Source organism: Anabrus simplex, chromosome 7 (genome assembly GCF_040414725.1).
Source record: "Anabrus simplex isolate iqAnaSimp1 chromosome 7, ASM4041472v1, whole genome shotgun sequence".
NCBI classification, from domain to species: domain Eukaryota; kingdom Metazoa; phylum Arthropoda; class Insecta; order Orthoptera; family Tettigoniidae; genus Anabrus; species Anabrus simplex.
The window spans coordinates 71,367,189-71,385,079 of record NC_090271.1 but is presented as its reverse complement, the minus strand read 5'-3'; positions in this window follow the sequence as shown (position 1 = coordinate 71,385,079).

Below are 17,891 nucleotides of genomic sequence, written 5' to 3'. Positions count from 1 at the left end.
TTTTGTGCGACTATGTGTCGTCTAATTACAAGAAGTAATTCACCTGTTGGTAGGAGTAGTCGTAAGGGCTCCAGTACAGAGACGTAAGGCATGAAATTGTAACGTATTAAGCGGTGTAAGAGAGGTAACTGATGCAATATCTATCATATGAGCGCAATAATCCAGGAAGGAGCGTATAGTTGCTTTATGTAATGAGAGAGCAGTATTGGGGTCTGCGCCCGAACTACGACGACTACAGTTTTAAGAATTTTGAGATATCCGTCGGCTTTTTGACATATCGATGTAATATGCCGCTGCCAAGTGAGTTTTTGATCATAGATTATTCCGAGGTATTTGTGATGAGTAGTAAAGGAGATATTATATCCGTCAAAAGTAAGTGGAGAGCAATCATAAGAACGTTTATCATTGTTTACCTTAGCAACCATAAAGAGGCGTTGTTTTTGAACACACGAAAATAGTTAGAAAGTTTATTAGGACATAATTTCTCCGTCTTCTGTGGTATTTAGTAAAGAAATCTAGCATAAGTGGTTTCGACGAATTATTTCAGTTCGGTTGCCTGGACTAGTGTATCCGGTTGGAGAGTCTCATACAGTGTAGTGAGTGATATAGTGTCGTGTTCGTACTATGACAGAGTTCAGTGGGGGTGATGAATCATCCGATCCATTAAAGTTATGAGTTGAACGAGAGATAGTAATTCGTATGGATGAAGATGATCCATTATCTAATTCTGAGAAGCGGAATAGTTCTTCATCTCAAAATACAAAAGAGTCGAATAATCCAACTAATTTGAATTCTACTCAGCCTGTTATCATCGAAAAATATCCTATTACTCATTATGGCCCCTATATTGTGTTTGTGGAGTCTATTAATTCGCAAAATCATTTGCACCCAATGGCTTTAGGGCGCAAGTTTCACGATACTAATCTTAATGTCAAATCTATCACGCGCAAAGGGAGAAAACGCCTTCAGTTGGAATTTTCCTATGCAGTACAGGCAAACGAATTCCTAACTAATCCTCTGCTCAATTCTTTAAAACTTAAAGCATTCATACCCAGCTCTAATATCATGCGTGTGGGCATTATTCGTGATGTCGACAAAACGCTCACTGAATCGGAAATTCTTAAAAACTTGAAATCTTCAGTACTTGTCAAATCTGTTAAACGTCTCAATCGACGAGTCATACAACAAGAACAAACAGACTATTTACCTACGGGTTCTGTAAAAGTAACATTTCGAGGTCAGGCATTACCTTCACATGTGTCACTATATAGCGTTTATATGGAAGTGGAGCCGTTTATTTTTCATCCCATTCTTTGTTGTAAATGTCATAGATAAGGACATCGAGATAAAAATTTCAGGGCTTACACTACTAGCTGTGGTCAATGCTCTATGAATCATGCTACTGCAGATTGTCAGGAAACTTTTTTTAATGTGTGCATTGCAATGGACCCCATTTCACTGGTTCTGATTCATGTCCAGAAAAACAGCATCAAATTTAGGTCAAAAACTCATGAGCACTGAAAACATTTCATTTAATGAAGCAGTGTCTAAACTTCATCCTCCCAGCTATTTTCCTGATCGAAACCCGCAGTAATTTCCCCCTTTAACACAGCCTGTAACTCCTACATCTCCTGTACTTCCAAGAAAGAGAAAATTTACACAAATTATCACTTCTAAACCTCGACCGGTCCCAGCAACTGGATATGATCACGCTGGTTATTTAAATCTTATTCGTACACCTTCAGCATCAGCTTCTCAGTCCCTTTCAAGAGTCACTACTACACAATTTACTCCCCCATCGGTACCTACCACTTCCAGTAATCAGTCAGTACACAGCAGTGTATCACAACCCCCGGCAGTAAATAATATCCAACAGCAACGTTTATATTTGCAACAGGACATTCGTAGTAAGCTTTCCCAATTAATCCAGTTACTAGGTGATAATCAACATGTAACTCAGGTACTTTATATGTTAAAAGATAGTGTTCATTCTATGTTTTCTTTCTATGATCAGTCTCACGCAATGGAATGCAAGGAGCATACTAATTAAACAACATGAATTAAAATTACTCCTACAACAAACACAATCTCAATTTGTCGCTTTTCAAGAAACCTGGTTTTTTCCGTGTCATTCTTTATCTTTTAAAGGATACAATATTGAACGATATGATGGACGAAGATATGGCGGAGTAGCATTTCTCATTCAACATAATATCTCTTATCAATTAGTACCTATTTCTATTCAATTACCTTCTTCTTTTAGTATAGGTATCATTTATCGTGATATCTATAGTCCTCTCCATGTAAGGACGTACCCTAAGGGTGCAACCTTACCCTTTCTCCCCTGTGATATTAAGGTATTGATTTATAGTTACTTTTCTTGCTGTTGGGTATTTTGCAGGTCTTTTTCAGTGTCGGTAACCATACAGTTTAGGGACCCTACTTGCCGATACGACGTCTTACATTTACCGTTAATCTGGCACGTTGGCAACGTTCAATCACTGTTCTAGCGTGAATTACGTGTTGCCACCGCATTGCCGTTAAAGTCACTAGTGATACATTTGCGAGAATATTTAAAGCATATTTTCTTTTTCTGTGGGATTGTAAATATATTTGGCTAATATCAGGTAAGTAGAATTGTGGCATCTTCGGATAATGCATTTAATAACATAGTTTGTGTGAAATGATGAAAGTGCTCAAATACGCCAGTCTCATGTCTAGATCTACCGGTACATGAAATTTTGGCAGTAGAACTTAAAACACTATTATTTTCAAATCCCCAGTGAACTTGAAAGCTGACCTAATTTCCGTTCACGGAGCTTGGCACATTAGTATTTCTATATGTTTCCTGATAAGCTTGAAGATATAGCCAGCCTGCAGGCTGAAAATATGCCCAATAATCTCTCTCCTTACTGGTTACCGGCATTGAGGAGAGAAGGAAATGTTCGCGCAAAAGAAAGGGAAGTCATTGGATGTCTGGAACTTTCGAAAATCACACTGCTTAGACTTATTAAATAAATTGCATCGTTTAACACGCCCCTCTTTTCAAGAATATGGTTATAGTACGCCTACTGTATATCAAAATAAAGACAGATATATGTAACATTAATTTGAGTAAGAAAGTGTGTTCATTTCCTTAATTACTCATTGAGCGTGGGAATCGACTTAATTATGAATATCTTGATTTATTTCATCTTAACTTTTATCATTTACTAGGGTAGGGAAACATTCATTATCGGTGTTTACATTGAGGTTAGTTTGTTATGGTTATGTCTGGTGATTTTAATATGTAACCAGGCAGGTTGGCAGCAGTGATCAGCCATTACGAAAAAGAGAAAAGAAGAGCATCGGACGGCGATATTTACTTTCTGGGGTATTGCCTTACGTGGCGATTACTATACATCATTAATTTATATTGCCCTCCAGACATTTATTTTTCGGAAGAACAATGGTTGTCCTACTTTGCTCAATTTGATCATGCCTCAAAAATACTTATCCTTGGTGGTATGAACTGTCAACATACAGTATGGGGTAGTAGCTCTGATTCGTCCAAAGGAACTCATCTGTTGGATGCGTCATATCAACATGACTTATTAATACTTAATTATGGATCTCCCACTAGATTAACCCACCCTGGTTCCCCGCCCAGTGCGGTGGATCTTTCTCTATGTCGTAGTTCGATGGCAACATTTATAACCTGGCATATATTAGTGGATACTTTTACAAGCAATCACTTTCCTATACTTATCACCTATGGCCTGAGTCGACCAAATCAGTCTCTGCTTGACAATCACTCTTGCCCTGCCACACGATCTCTCAAAAATTTTGATGCGAATAACTTTAGACACTTTATTGAGAATCAACTTTCGTCTATGCCAACTCATCTGCTTACTTATGACTTTCTCCTACAAATTGTTTATCGATATATTAATATTTATCGTCCTTTTAAAGCAGTACATTCTCCTAAAGCACGACACCCCTGCTCCTTGCGATGGTGGGATGCTGAGTGTCATAATATTATACAAAAACGTAAAAGACTTTTTTGCTTGTATAGAAAAAAATTATCTCCGCATAATTATCTCCTTTTAAAACAACATATTGCTTACTCTCGCAGAGTTTTCAATGCCAAGCGTCGGGAATCGTGGAAGCGATTTATTTCCTCACTTACATCCTCAACGCCGATTACACAAATCTGGAATGCTGTCCGTATATTGACCCGTGTTTCTCAGCATGCTGCTACTGCGTCAATTCCTACTGATGTGATTCAGAAGTTTTTACATTCTCTTACCCCGGACTATGTTGTGCCTTTCAGTATTTTTTCCCAGATCGAAAATATACGTCATTATTCTGTTTTATTACAGCCTACCACTCTTTCTGAACTTGAAACAGTTCTTCCTACAGCCTCTCAGTCAGCACCTGGCCCAGACTACATCACCTACAGTATGCTGTACTTATTGCCTTCCAAAACTACACTAGTTATCATTAACTACTATAACAACGTATTATCTTCACTTAGAGTGCCATGTCAATGGAATGAATTTTCTTGTACCCATCCTCAAACCGAATAAGATACCTACTGACTTTCACAGGTACCGAGGAATTGTCCTTAGTTCATGTATGCGAAAAACATTTCTTAAATTTTACTCCAGAGATTCCTTTGGGTACTCGAAGATTATAATCTGACTCCAAAAAACCAATATGCGTTTCTTAAAGGACGTAGCACTCAAGATGCTATAGATGCGAGCTGAAGAGAAGACTAGCGGGACGTGAGGTGGGACACGGGGGAGCAGCTTTCTCTCTCTGTCGTCTCGGCTATGGCTCTTCCTAAATGTATCGTCAGCCAGCAGCCAGCCAGTCTCCCTTTGATGATACAAGTGGCCATTCGGTAGTGTTGATCTTGCCTGTGTGTTATATATTCAGGCTTACATAACTGTGTTATAAAACATTTATGTTATTATAGTGCTACTTTGTACCCTGCCGGAAGAAATGAAAGACTATCCAAAGCGAAGCTAGGGAGGTTATCAGACATGCTATCCCAGAATGTGATGAAGAGGCACGAGAAGTGCAACTGAAACACTTACTGAGGCAAAGTAATTTGCGTGTATCTAATTACACAGGCATTTCGGTCAGCACAGTGAGTAGAATTCGCAAGGAAAGTACAACAGCTGGCTATACGTCACTATCAACACCAGGGAAGCATCGCCCACAGCCCGAAGAAAGAAAAGTGCGGTGTGATGGGTTTAACAGAGGGGTAATAAGAGAAGTAATTCAAGACTTTGATGTAGTCCAGAAGAAAGTGCCAACATGCCCCAAGCTTTTGAGTGCCATCAAGGAGAAAATCGAATTTCCGTGGGGCCTAAAGTCTATTGTTTTAAATGTTATTTTATTTCATAGTTGTGTGTATCAAGAAAAGTGATAAAGGGACACAAGAATTAATGAAGCTAATTTCGGCCTACAGTCTATTGCTTTAGATGTTACATTGTTTCATAGTTTGTGTATCAAGAAAAGTGACATAGGAACACAAGGATTGATAAAGCTAATTTAGGCCTACAGTCTGTTGTTTTAAATGTTAATTTATTTCATAGTTTTGTGTATAAAAAGTGTTATGGGGACACAATGATTGATAAAGCTAATTTAGGCCTACAGTCTATTGTTTTAAATGTTATTTTATTTCATAGTTTTGTGTATAAAAAGTGACATAGAGAGACAAGAATTAATGAAGCTAATTTAGGCCTATAGCCTATTGTTTTAAATGTTAATTTATTTCATAGTTTTGTGTATAAAAAGTGACATAGGGACACAAGGATTGATAAAGCTAATTTAGGCCCAAAGTGTATTGTTTTAAATGTTATTTTATTTCATAGTTTTGTGTATAAAAAGTGACATAGAGACAAGGATTATTGAAGCTAATTTAGGCCTACAGTGTATTGTTTTAAATTTTATTTTATTTCATAGTTTTGTGTATAAAAAGTGACATAGAGACAAGGATTATGGAAGCTAATTTAGGCCTACAGTCTATTGTTTTAAATGTTATTTTATTTCATAGTTTTGTGTATCAAGAAAAGTGACATAGAGACACAAGGATAGATGAAGCTAATTTATGCCTACAGCATTTTTAAATATTTTGTGATTAAATAAAATTCTATAAAATTGAGTTCTTCAGTAAACTAACTCGTCAAATAATGAATAAATTCCCTCCTCTCTCACCCTTTTCAGACGGTACAGCACTGGATTTCTGAGCTTAAGTTGGTGGGTTCAATCTCGGCTAAGTGCAATAGTATTTGAAGGTGCTGAACTACGTCAGCGTCGTGTCGACAGATTTATCGACACGGAAAATAACCCTTGCGGCACAGAATTCGTGACGTACAAGCGAGAACATTCTTATACAAAATAGTAGAATAGAATACTCCCATCCCCGAGTTCCGGATCGCCTGGAACTGTGGACAGAGTAATCATTTATTGCTATTTTTGATATGAATGTTTTCTTGTATCTATTACTACATTAAACATTATAATTATTCCTAATCACTATTTACACCCAATCTCTAAATTACAGTTTTTAATTTTATTTCTTTTTGTCCTAGACATTTACAGTGTTATATTGTCTAGGACAACATGTATCTTACCGGTACTCCTATTATTAATTAGTGTAAGTTTTTTTAAGAGTCCGACCAGATTTCTCCTTAGCTTACAATAGACATTATAAATTAACAGAATGGCTGAATGAGTGAATGACTGCATGTCTGGATGAGTTGCATGATTGGATCGTAATCTTAAATTGTTATACGCGCACATATTAAATCTGGTTCATTATTATTATTATTATTATTATTATTATTATTATTATTATTATTATTATTATTATTATTATTATTATTATTATTATTATTATTATTATTATTATTATTATTATTTTCTTCACGTAACGAACACATCGGGACATGTGTGTGAGAGAGAATGAATTCGTAACTCGGCACACTGACGAACGAAACTGACCTGCCTGTAGCTCGCTTCGTGTAACTTACTACATTTGAAATATAGGAAATAAATATCGTCTTCTTCTAGTACTGTAACCGTCATCGGACGTTGGCGATCATTTTGTAAAAATATGTAAAAAATATTATAATAATGAATACAGTATATATATCAAAATTAAAATAATAACAGAAGCTCTTTCGATTTGCACCTTGAGGATGGACTCTGCCCGTGATAAAAATCTAATGTTGAAGATGGCATAAATTCCCAGTGTCAGTGGAAAATAACCTAGATTATTGTTAGTTGGAAACTGCCTTGTCTTAATATTTCGCTGGTCAGATGTAGTCTGTTAATAGATGAATAATGTTACACAAAAATACATCGAGTGCCTTGCAGGAAGAGACCACCTGAGGACACTGCGACTGCGAGGGCGAACGTTTTCAGAAACTCAAGTACGTACACAAGCTTGGTGACGAGAAGCCAGGGGCGAGGGGAGAAGCGAGGGCTAACGCATTCCCGGCCACATTCCTAGCGAAACTCTTCTCTTGAGCTCCCATCTATATCAATACCTTTGTAATTGATCTACTTTTGGCTAAAGCACGTCGTCATAGTACTATCGCTACGTTTCTTGATATTCAAAGCGCATATGATTCAATTCTATTACATATGTTATGGGACTCTCTTTCAGCTAAGAACTTCCCCCTGGTTTTATTTCACATTTACAACAATTATTTACCTACCGTACTCTTATAATACAATCGTATCAACACCATATTTCCAGTCGACAGACGTCCCATGGTTTGGCGCAAGGAGACATCTTCAGCGGGATACTTTTCGCACTTTACATGAGCGAATTTGATAGTTTAATAACACGCTCCGCTCGCATAATAGCTTATGCTGACGATATCGTTCTTTATTTATCTCACACCAACATTGATACATGCCGTGAACGAATGTCACAATTCTTATCTGAAGCTATCTCGTGGTTGGAATCTCATGGTCTTCAACTCGCAATATCCAAATGTTCGACGATGATCTTTTCTCATCACCGTAAATATGATCGAACTCTTTCATTTAATACATATTCTATCCCTCTCTGTACTCATCACAAATATTTAGGAATATTCTTAGACCATAAACTAACCTGGACCCAGCATGTAAAATATTTACGGCACAAAGCTAATTCTTATTTACATCTCCTCCGAACTGTTACACGCAGAAATTGGGGAGCTGATCCAGTCGTTGCTCTTTCTTTATATAAAGCTACACTCCGCTCCCAAATGGATTATGGGGCCCATGTGCTGGATATGGCTTCTACCACGACCTTAACACACTTAAATACAATCCAATTTAGTGCACTTTGCATTTGTATCGGTGCTCTTAGTACTACGCCTACTAATGCTCTACTTGTGGAAACTGTCGATCCCCCTCTACAAATACGGCGCCTTATGTTAACCACAAAATACCTACTTAAGAAATTTGCCATAATCGCTACTCCTCTCATTCCAAAATTACAAATTATATTTGAACATTCTGACACTTTCCGTCATCGTCATTAAAATGCCGGCTCTATATCATGCATATAGTTATTTACATGAACACCGAGATTCCATTTTACGTATGCCCAAGCTACCGTATTACTCCTTTTCTTATGAATGTTTTATCCATCGCCCTTATGTTATTATACCTCCCGCTTCTAATTATAGCCGCGATGTTACATTGCACAGTACACAAGTACAGATTCACAAAAATGATGTGTCTCACCCTTTCCTAATTCTGTAGACATTTTCACAGATGGATCGGGATCGACTGGTGTTGGAGCGGCCTTTTTTGCTGTACAACCACAGTTTGTCCAACAAATTAGATTACCCAATTATTTTTCCATTTATTCTGCTGAACTTTTTGCCGTCAGACAAGCACTCCTTTATGTTATACAACATCATTATACCAAAGTAACTATTCACACTGATTCAATGAGTGTATTACAATCACTCTCCTCCATCTCCTTTTCATTCAACTGGTATTTACATAACGTGAAACATTTAATTTACACCCTTGAATGTTCAAATATCTACCTTACTTTTGTTTGGGTGCCAGCTCACATTGGAATTTACGGTAATGAACAAGCTGATAATGCTGCTAAACAAGCGTCACGTCTTCCACTCCCCGCTTTCCCTATAGCTACTCCACCCACTGATTACTTTATAGGTGTTAAACAAAGGGCCCGTAAAGATTGGCAATTACAATGGCAAAATACTGCAAACTACAAGGGTCGATCATACTACCAACTTCAACCTCTCATACTCCTACAACCCTGGTTCGTATCAGGTCAGTATTCCAGACGACACATCATTACTATCATCCGTCTTAGATTTAATCATGCGCTTACACCATTGTATAAATATAAATTTCACCTGTCAACTCACTCACTTTGTGTATGTGGTTCTCCCGACGCAGATGCTAACCATATCTTTTTCAATAATTGTTCTTTATATCGTTCAGCTAGACTCCGTTTTTACATCACCTTGTTCAGCATAAAATTCCTTTGCCTTCTAGGATATCTTGCTTACTTTATAATTTGACACCTAACGACATTTCATTAATTACCACGTTTCTTGATGACACTAACCTAACTCCATAACTAGATACTACATCATGATTTCATTGGTCTTGTTGTTTTGGTGAGTAGACATGTTCCTAGATTCCTTTGTGTTCGATTGTATATCTGATAATTCATCTCCTCCTGTTTCCCTGAACCTGCCTTTCTACCTTCTATACGAAGTTTTAGCACTTGCTTTAATTATTCTTCCCGCTATATGAGTTTATCAAGTGTATATTGTCGAGTGTTTTTATTCAGTGCTCAGTATGGTTAGGTGTCTATATAGTTCTTGTTAACTACATAAGAATATTGACTGGGCAAAAATTAATAAACAAGGAGCCCAAAAACAGTTCACGAAGGAGAAGAAGAAGAAGAACGTTTATGAGTAAAAAGCATTGCCGCACATTTATCAATAGAATGTTGAAGTCCATTATCCTGAAACCATGTATGTACTTTACTCATGACATCTCTAATCAGTTGTCGTGCACTATCAATGTTATCATGAGATGTGTAGAGGACTATATCGTCCGCGTAAATAAGTACCCGGGCATACTGCGAAATGAGATTTTCTAAATCACTGATATAGAGAGCAAATAGAATTCCGCTTAATATGTCACCTTGGGGCAAGCCATTACAAGAAGAGCGGCTAGGTACTTGATGATATGAAGATTTAATTATTAATGAACGATATGTGTATAAGTTTTGTAATATGACAAAAACGCGGGAGGTAGGCCTCTCGCAGAGAGTTTTTTCCCAGAGAAGGTGGAGTGGAACAGAGTCGTATGCAATTTTTGTATCCAGGAATATGGAAAGAGTACTATGTTTTCGATGCTTGGCGAGGAGGTCTATAGTAAAATTACTGATGGGATCTTGGGTAATTTTTCTTTTAAGAAGGCATATTGATACTTAGGAATTAACTGATAATACTCTATAATCCACAACAGCTTTTTTGTAAGATTTTTTGGAAAGTCTCATGAATACAAGATCCGAGGACAATGCCACGATAACTATTTGGGTCCGTAGGTTTTTTTAGGTTTTAGTATGAGTATCAGAAAAATTCATTCCAATGAGGGAAATATGTGTACTAATTAAAATATCGTTGTAAAGAGTAAGAAGCACATTTTGTGCACTCAAAGGTAATAGCCTGAGCATATGATATGTAATGTAGTCGGGACCTGGGGTGGATTTAGATGCTGAATGAAGAACAGCTGTTAATTCGCTTAATTGAATGGGTTTTGAAAGGCTGGAGTAATGGGGATGAGAATTATATGGGGGTAGATCAAATAGTGGTACAGAATAATCAGGGGTCAAATAATGCAGAAAAGAAAGAATAATATCACGTGGTATGACTCGTTGTGCTTGATGTTGAGAGGCACGCGACAGCATGCGAATGGCGTTCCATAAATGAAGAGCAGACATATGTGAATTGAGTGAGGAAATAAACGACCTCCACGCAGCACACCGTTTCTGATTGAAAATAAGTTTAGTTTTAGCAATATGATGTTTCAGTCGTAGATAATTATGTCGGGACAAATACAGTAGAGACAATACACGACACTTACGGATTTCGCCTTGCTAAAATGGGAGATAATTCGACGGTGGCGCTCCTAGTGACTTGACCTGAACAAATCGCGCTAAATTCAAATAGCAATGGAAATGTATATACGGAAATGGATAAATAAATTACGTCTAGAAAGAAAGTGGTATTGAGATATTAACTTCGAAGTTGCTAAAGCAATTCTGGATAAATGATGAAGAATTATTTAAAAGGTTATTATTCAAAGACTGAAATTAGACATATAAACAAGGTGTGAAATGGACTGCTGTGAAATGGCTTGATCTTTCATTTATGCATTACTTTTTTAGCTTTAGCATACCTGCCTGAAATCTTACGGTTGGATTTGTCTTTTTTCCTCATTTAAAAACATTGTATTATCACATTAAGACATTTATCAATAAAAATATCGGCACATTCCTTCATATATGATGCAATGAATTAACATTTAATAGCTGGACAATTTTCCTCTTAACATGAAGCCCACTAACAGAAAGAAAATCTATAAAATCCCGGCTTTAATCTGAGAAGAGGGATAAAAGAAAGAAAAGTTTGAAAATGTTGTCGATAGTGATGCTTTGAGGAATATTTACGTACAATTAGAGTAAAAATGTAACATACCCTTGGCTGTATAGTCGAGGATTTTTAAAGTCGCTGGCCTGGAAATGATCTGAACAGATCTTATAATTCTCATACAAGCGTGACGTCCCTTCTTTCTTGTACACTTTATCCAAATCACTTCTGTGACATTTCAAAACCCACAGATCACACCTACAACAACACATCGGTATTGAAGGTTAACTGCTGCACTATACAATAAAATATGCGTATTATATTTTAAGCCCGTTAAAACATGGGTCGAGCAGGTCAGAAGATTATGAAGTACTATATAAAACTCTGTCACTGGAAGAATATATATGCAAACACAATTACTTACATGTTCTTGTCACGAGGGAACCTGAAGAACGACCGCGCATTTTTCTCTACTTCGTAATTACTGCAGCTAAACACAGCACATACCTTTCCCCTCATGTTGAGAGGAGATATCAAGGAATGACACACGCTACTATTTAATTATGTCAACTCACTGAAAACGCATAAATAACACCAAAAACTTCACACAAAAATACACGTGCTCTTATGACAGAATCAGTACCGTTCAGGTCTATCCGCTAGAGTGCGCTCCAATAGCTGTCCCTCGATATCTCGCTCAGTGTCGCGTATTGTCTCTACTGTATTTGGTCGGGTTAAGGATCGGCGATACGTGCGAAATAAAGTCTTGAGAGTCAATATCAGTTGGTGGCAGTCATTATCCCACCAATGGATATATATGGGAACGGGCGGTGGGTGGAAATAACAACTGGTTTGAGGGGATGATAACTATCGAGATACTGATTGAGAAGTGTAATTAGCGACGAGTACGTGATGGCATGTTCCGAGTTGTGACAGAGATGATATCGAAGATAGGTTGTATATGTCTGGTCATCGAATAATCGCATGGATCGGACATTGCTTGCGGGTACGGAAGTGTGTTGGGGGTGCACAGGTCTACCAACCCCATACGTAATCCAAATAGGATAATGGTCACTGGTATATGTATCAGAGAGTGTTGACCACGTAATTTTGGGGGTCAAAGCTGAGCGACAAAAGGTTAAATCAACCGCACTAGGTGTGGATCCAGGTAAAGTGAGTCGTGTGGGTGAACGATCATTGAGAATGGTTAGGTCATGTCGTTGTGAAGCTGAGAGAAGATATGAGCCGCGTGGGGTATCACTGGTGCCACCTCATGCTGTATGATGCGGATTGAAGTCTCCTAAGATGAGAATATTTGATAGATGATTGAATTGTTGAAAAAATTGAGACCAATGCGGGGTCGGAATATGGACATCAGGGGGACAATAAAGGTTAATAAGGTGGAGCTGGTGATAATAAATGCCAACAATAAAGGTATGAAGGATGTAATAATGGATGGATAATGACTAGTTTGATATAGAAGAATCAATAAAAAAAGGCAGCCCCTCCATACCCTGGGCCATCATGTCGTACTTGATTATATCCCGGTATCGTAAAGGTTGTTAGCTCGGAAAACCATGTTTCTTCTAACGCAAGGATATGAGCACAGGTTTCGTTAATAATTAATTGAATGTCACTCTTTTTATTAAGTACACTCCTAGCGTTCCATTGAACTATATTAGCTGCCTCTGTGGATCAGTTGGTAGAGTGTCGGCCGCCGGATCCCAAGATAGCGGGTTCAAACCCGGCAGAGGTAGTCGGATTTTTGAAAGGTGGAAAAAAGTCCATTAGACACTCCATGTCGTACGATGTCGGCATGTAAAACATCTCTGGTGACACATTTGGTGTTTACCCGACAAAATTAATTAAATCTGAGCCATAGACGCCCAAGAGAGTTTCGGTTACTCGGTCTGCCATCTAGTGAGCCTAGAGTAAAACGGAACGTCGAGATTGACGAGCAGACAGCCAGATGGCGTCCAATTGAAATGTCTGCACACGGTAGCTGAGGCCATAGATTATTATTATTTATTGAACTATATTGATCATACAGAGTAAACATATCGCAGAGTCGGTCTCGCAGTCGATAAATAACGTGTTGGATAGAGGGGTGATCACCTAAAGCTTGGACTAGAAGGAAAATGATGTTATGGATATCTTTCTGAAGGTGGGCCTTTTGGCGATAAACGGGATGTTCTGTATGTTCAGGGGGAGGAATGGGGGAAATGACATTGGCTGTAGAAGTCGTGGGTTGTGACTAGGGGGAGTGGGGGCGGGGGAGCAGTGACACTCACAGACGAATTAAGTGAAATAGGTGGATCTCGAAGAATAGACATATGTGCAGCTCGATCGTACCCCGGTAGGGGTTGAGGTCTTGGTGCTTGCGTAATAACCTGAACAAACTTACGTTTTCAAGGGTTTTCAACGGGGGTGGGGTATAACGTTCTCTAGCGAGGGGTGGAATTTGTTGCGGATGTTGAGCAGGGCAATATATCGGGGGTGAGACATTTGATTTTGCTTCAGGGAAAGATATGATCTCAGTGCTCATTATTTTTTGACATGTTGTTGATGTTTGTGTTCAGGGCATGTAACATGTCCTGTTGGATGATCTCCTTTACAGTGTGTACATTTGGTAATTCGTTCGGTACACTTATCCGTGGCATGCTGCAATGAGCATTTGCCGCATCGGAAACTTGTGCCCGACACTGTCGGACAGTATGGCCATAGCGTTGGCATTTTTTGAAAATAATGGGATTGAAAATAAAAGGTTCAACATCAAGAAATACACTATAAAGTGATACATAACGTGGAAGATGTTGTGAGCGGAAGACTACTTTGACCGAACCAGTGGGGATGTATTCAATAGCTTCATTGATAACAGCTTTACGATGTAAAGGGTGGACAGATTTGACCGTATAATCAGATTTGAAATGTTGGAGGATACACTCCTCAGTCAAGTTTTTATCTACCCTTCTTCTAATACCAACACGAAAGATGTTTGCACTGGGTATATATGCTCGAGCATGAATAGTTTCTAGTAACGGATGACAGAGAAATTCATTCGCTTGAACAGCGTAATTGAATTCAACTTGAAGACGATCTCTGCCTTTACGTGTTATTGATTTGACTGGTAAATTCCTATCATAAAAAGGCGACCTAAGGCCATAGAGTGGAGTTGTCCGACATTTTTGTCTGCTACGGATTCCACCAAAACAATATATGGTCCGGAATGTTCCCGGGTATACACTTCCTGAATACCCGGAGGTGGTGCCTTATGACTACTTTGTGTTATTTGCTTGTTAGGTACTTGATCCTGAGTAAGCTGTTCGGTAGATGAATTGTCCAGGGATTCGTCGTCCATTTCCACTTCAACTTCATTATCAATAGGTAACTGCGAAATGTCGGAGAGCACCTCCCCTCCACTGGAGGCCGCCATCACACGAAATCCTCACAACTAACGATATGCAAGAGAAACGAAGCACGAACTAACACCACACGTCCATTAAAGAAACAAACCCCACACAGCATAACCTAACCGGTTCGTAGCACAGTGAAGACTGCTATTTATTATATGTCTGTGAGCGGAACGCACTCTCACCGTATTAATTCTCAGAACTCCGCCAGAGCGCTCTGTTACTAGTACCTGCACGCTCTCTAAATGGCACAAAATGAAGAAATATTGTTGTTGTTGGTGATGAGTTGTGGGCTTTTACCGAGGTAATTTCACCCATTCTACAATCCATTACTTGCTGAATAACACTAATACAAGCGAACACTTTAGTCCATAACAAGTCGTCATTTTGAAGGGACGCACACCACTATATTCCACTAAATCACTATCACTAAATACTCCATAAATATGATGATCCACTCCAATGGAATCAGTAGTATCTGAATACGATCCACCATACACCAGATAGAGACTTATAACTCAATATTTGCATCATCCAAAAACGTATTTAGAACTTTGATGATCTCAGCAGAAGGATTACATAGCAAACAAGGAACACTGGTTGGAAAAACCTGCTTGAGTCACATAAGACTACTAATAAGCTTCCTACGCGGATTGACATATAGAGGACACTGAAAAGTAGATGATTCGCATCTCCATCACTAGCACCACACGAACAGTTTGGATCTTGCATTAAATGGAACCGAAATTTATATGGGGGCGTAATGGCATGATTAAAACGCAACCTAATGATGTTAGCAATATGTTTTCTGGAATATGATCCTCTCATAAACCATGGTTTTACCGGTATAGATGTTTGTAGTTGATAATAAAAGTTACCTTTGACTTGTGCAGTCTGTCGCCATTCATCTTGCCATTCATTACGCGCAGAGTGTCTAATCACAGCTGCATAATTGGACGAAGGAACGATATTATTAAAAATCGGAACAGGGAGGCGAGAAGCTTGTTTTGCACGGAAATCCGCTTGTTCATTACCCAAAATACCCACATGTCCGGGTAACCAGACTAATGTTATATAAATACCGGAATTATCAAGCATTTAGAGAAGACTTTTAACGTTATATATATACCAGTTGTAAGATAGCGCATAGGAGATCAGGGACTGCAACGCGCTCAGCGCATCCGTGTAACTCGCTTATAGTCATGCCGCTGAACAAAGAGTAAAGCTTGTTGGATAGCGAATAATTCCGCAGTAAAGATCGAACAATCACTAGGTAAACCATATTGTTTCTTGACATTTATTGAAGGTATACAGAAAGCGGCTCCAACTCCGGTGGTTTTCTTGGCCCCATCAGTGTATATATCTATGCTTGGAGAGATACAGGAAAGTTTCAGTCTTTTAGCGGGCAAACGATCTGCCTCCTGTGCACGAATGACAGCAGTATAGCTACTGCGGGTAGGCCGGATTATCTGTGGCCGATAATGGAGAACAGAATATGGTAAAGTATAGGGAATTAAAGTTACACTTTGCAGTACTGTACCTTGGAATGATTTTAACGCATCGAAGGCATGATATAGAGCAGACAGTATTCGCAAACCTTGACGCCTTATGAAATAATACTCATGGGGGAGCTGCAATTTCGGGATTGAAGGGTGCCTCGTAAGAGAATTTTTTAAGTTAGATATTGCATAGCTAGCATTTTTCTACGAACATGTAAGGGAGGTTCGCAGGATTCCACCAAAAGTGCATTTGTAGGTGTTGATTTCAGAGCTCCCAAACATTTGCGCAGTGCTTGATATTGATATATATTAAGAGTATTCAAATTCATGCTCCCTGCCAAGTCAAAGATATGTGCTCCATAGTCCAGGATCGATCTTATAGTGGACTTGTACAATGATATTGCCACACACGGGTCAGCTCGCCAGTGTCTACGGGTGACAGATGTTATTATCTGTATATACTTATCACTTTTCGAGCGTAAGTAGAGAAAATGCTGCTTCCATGCAAGCTTATGATCTATAAATAATCCTAGATATTTATGTTGACTAACTGTGGAGATTTCATAAGCATCAAAAGAAATCGGTGAGTGATCATACGTACGATGGTGTGTGAAGATCATCGCTCGACATTTAGCGATAGAAAGATGCAGCCCGTGAGCATTTAACCATGCCATGACCTCTCTAAGCGTGTATATGATATGCTGTCTACAAAAATGTAAATTCTCGTGCGTATAATAAACCAAAAAATCATCTGCGAACGCCTGTGTACGAGCATAAAGGAGAATGACTGTTTCAAAATCCTGCATAAATATAGCAAAAAGAATGCCGCTCAGTATATCTCCCTGAGGCAAACCTGTACTCACCTGACGTGGATGTAATGTATATTGCAATGTTTTAAAGTACAATGTTCGATATGTAAGTAGGTGTCTAAGAATGGTAATAATCCCCACAGGTATTTTAAGAGATGCAAGTTTATCCCATAGGATATTCAGTGGTACAGAGTCGTAGGCCCGTTGGATACCTAGAAAAACCGCAATCGTGCTGTGTTTCCTGTGACGAGCTAGTAACAAGTCGATAACGAACATATTAAACGCATCATATGAACTTCGTCCTTTGAAAAAGGCATATTAATATTGCGGCGTTAGACTATAATACTCCAATGCCCATATAATCCTCCGAAGTAAAATCTTTAAAAAGGCTTTGCGGATACAAGAACCTAACACTATACCGCGGTAATTGTTCAGTTCAGACGGTAATTGCCTATTTTTAAGAATAGGAATAAGAAAAATTCATTCCACGTAGGTGGCGTAATAAAATTTCGAAATATGTCATACATCACT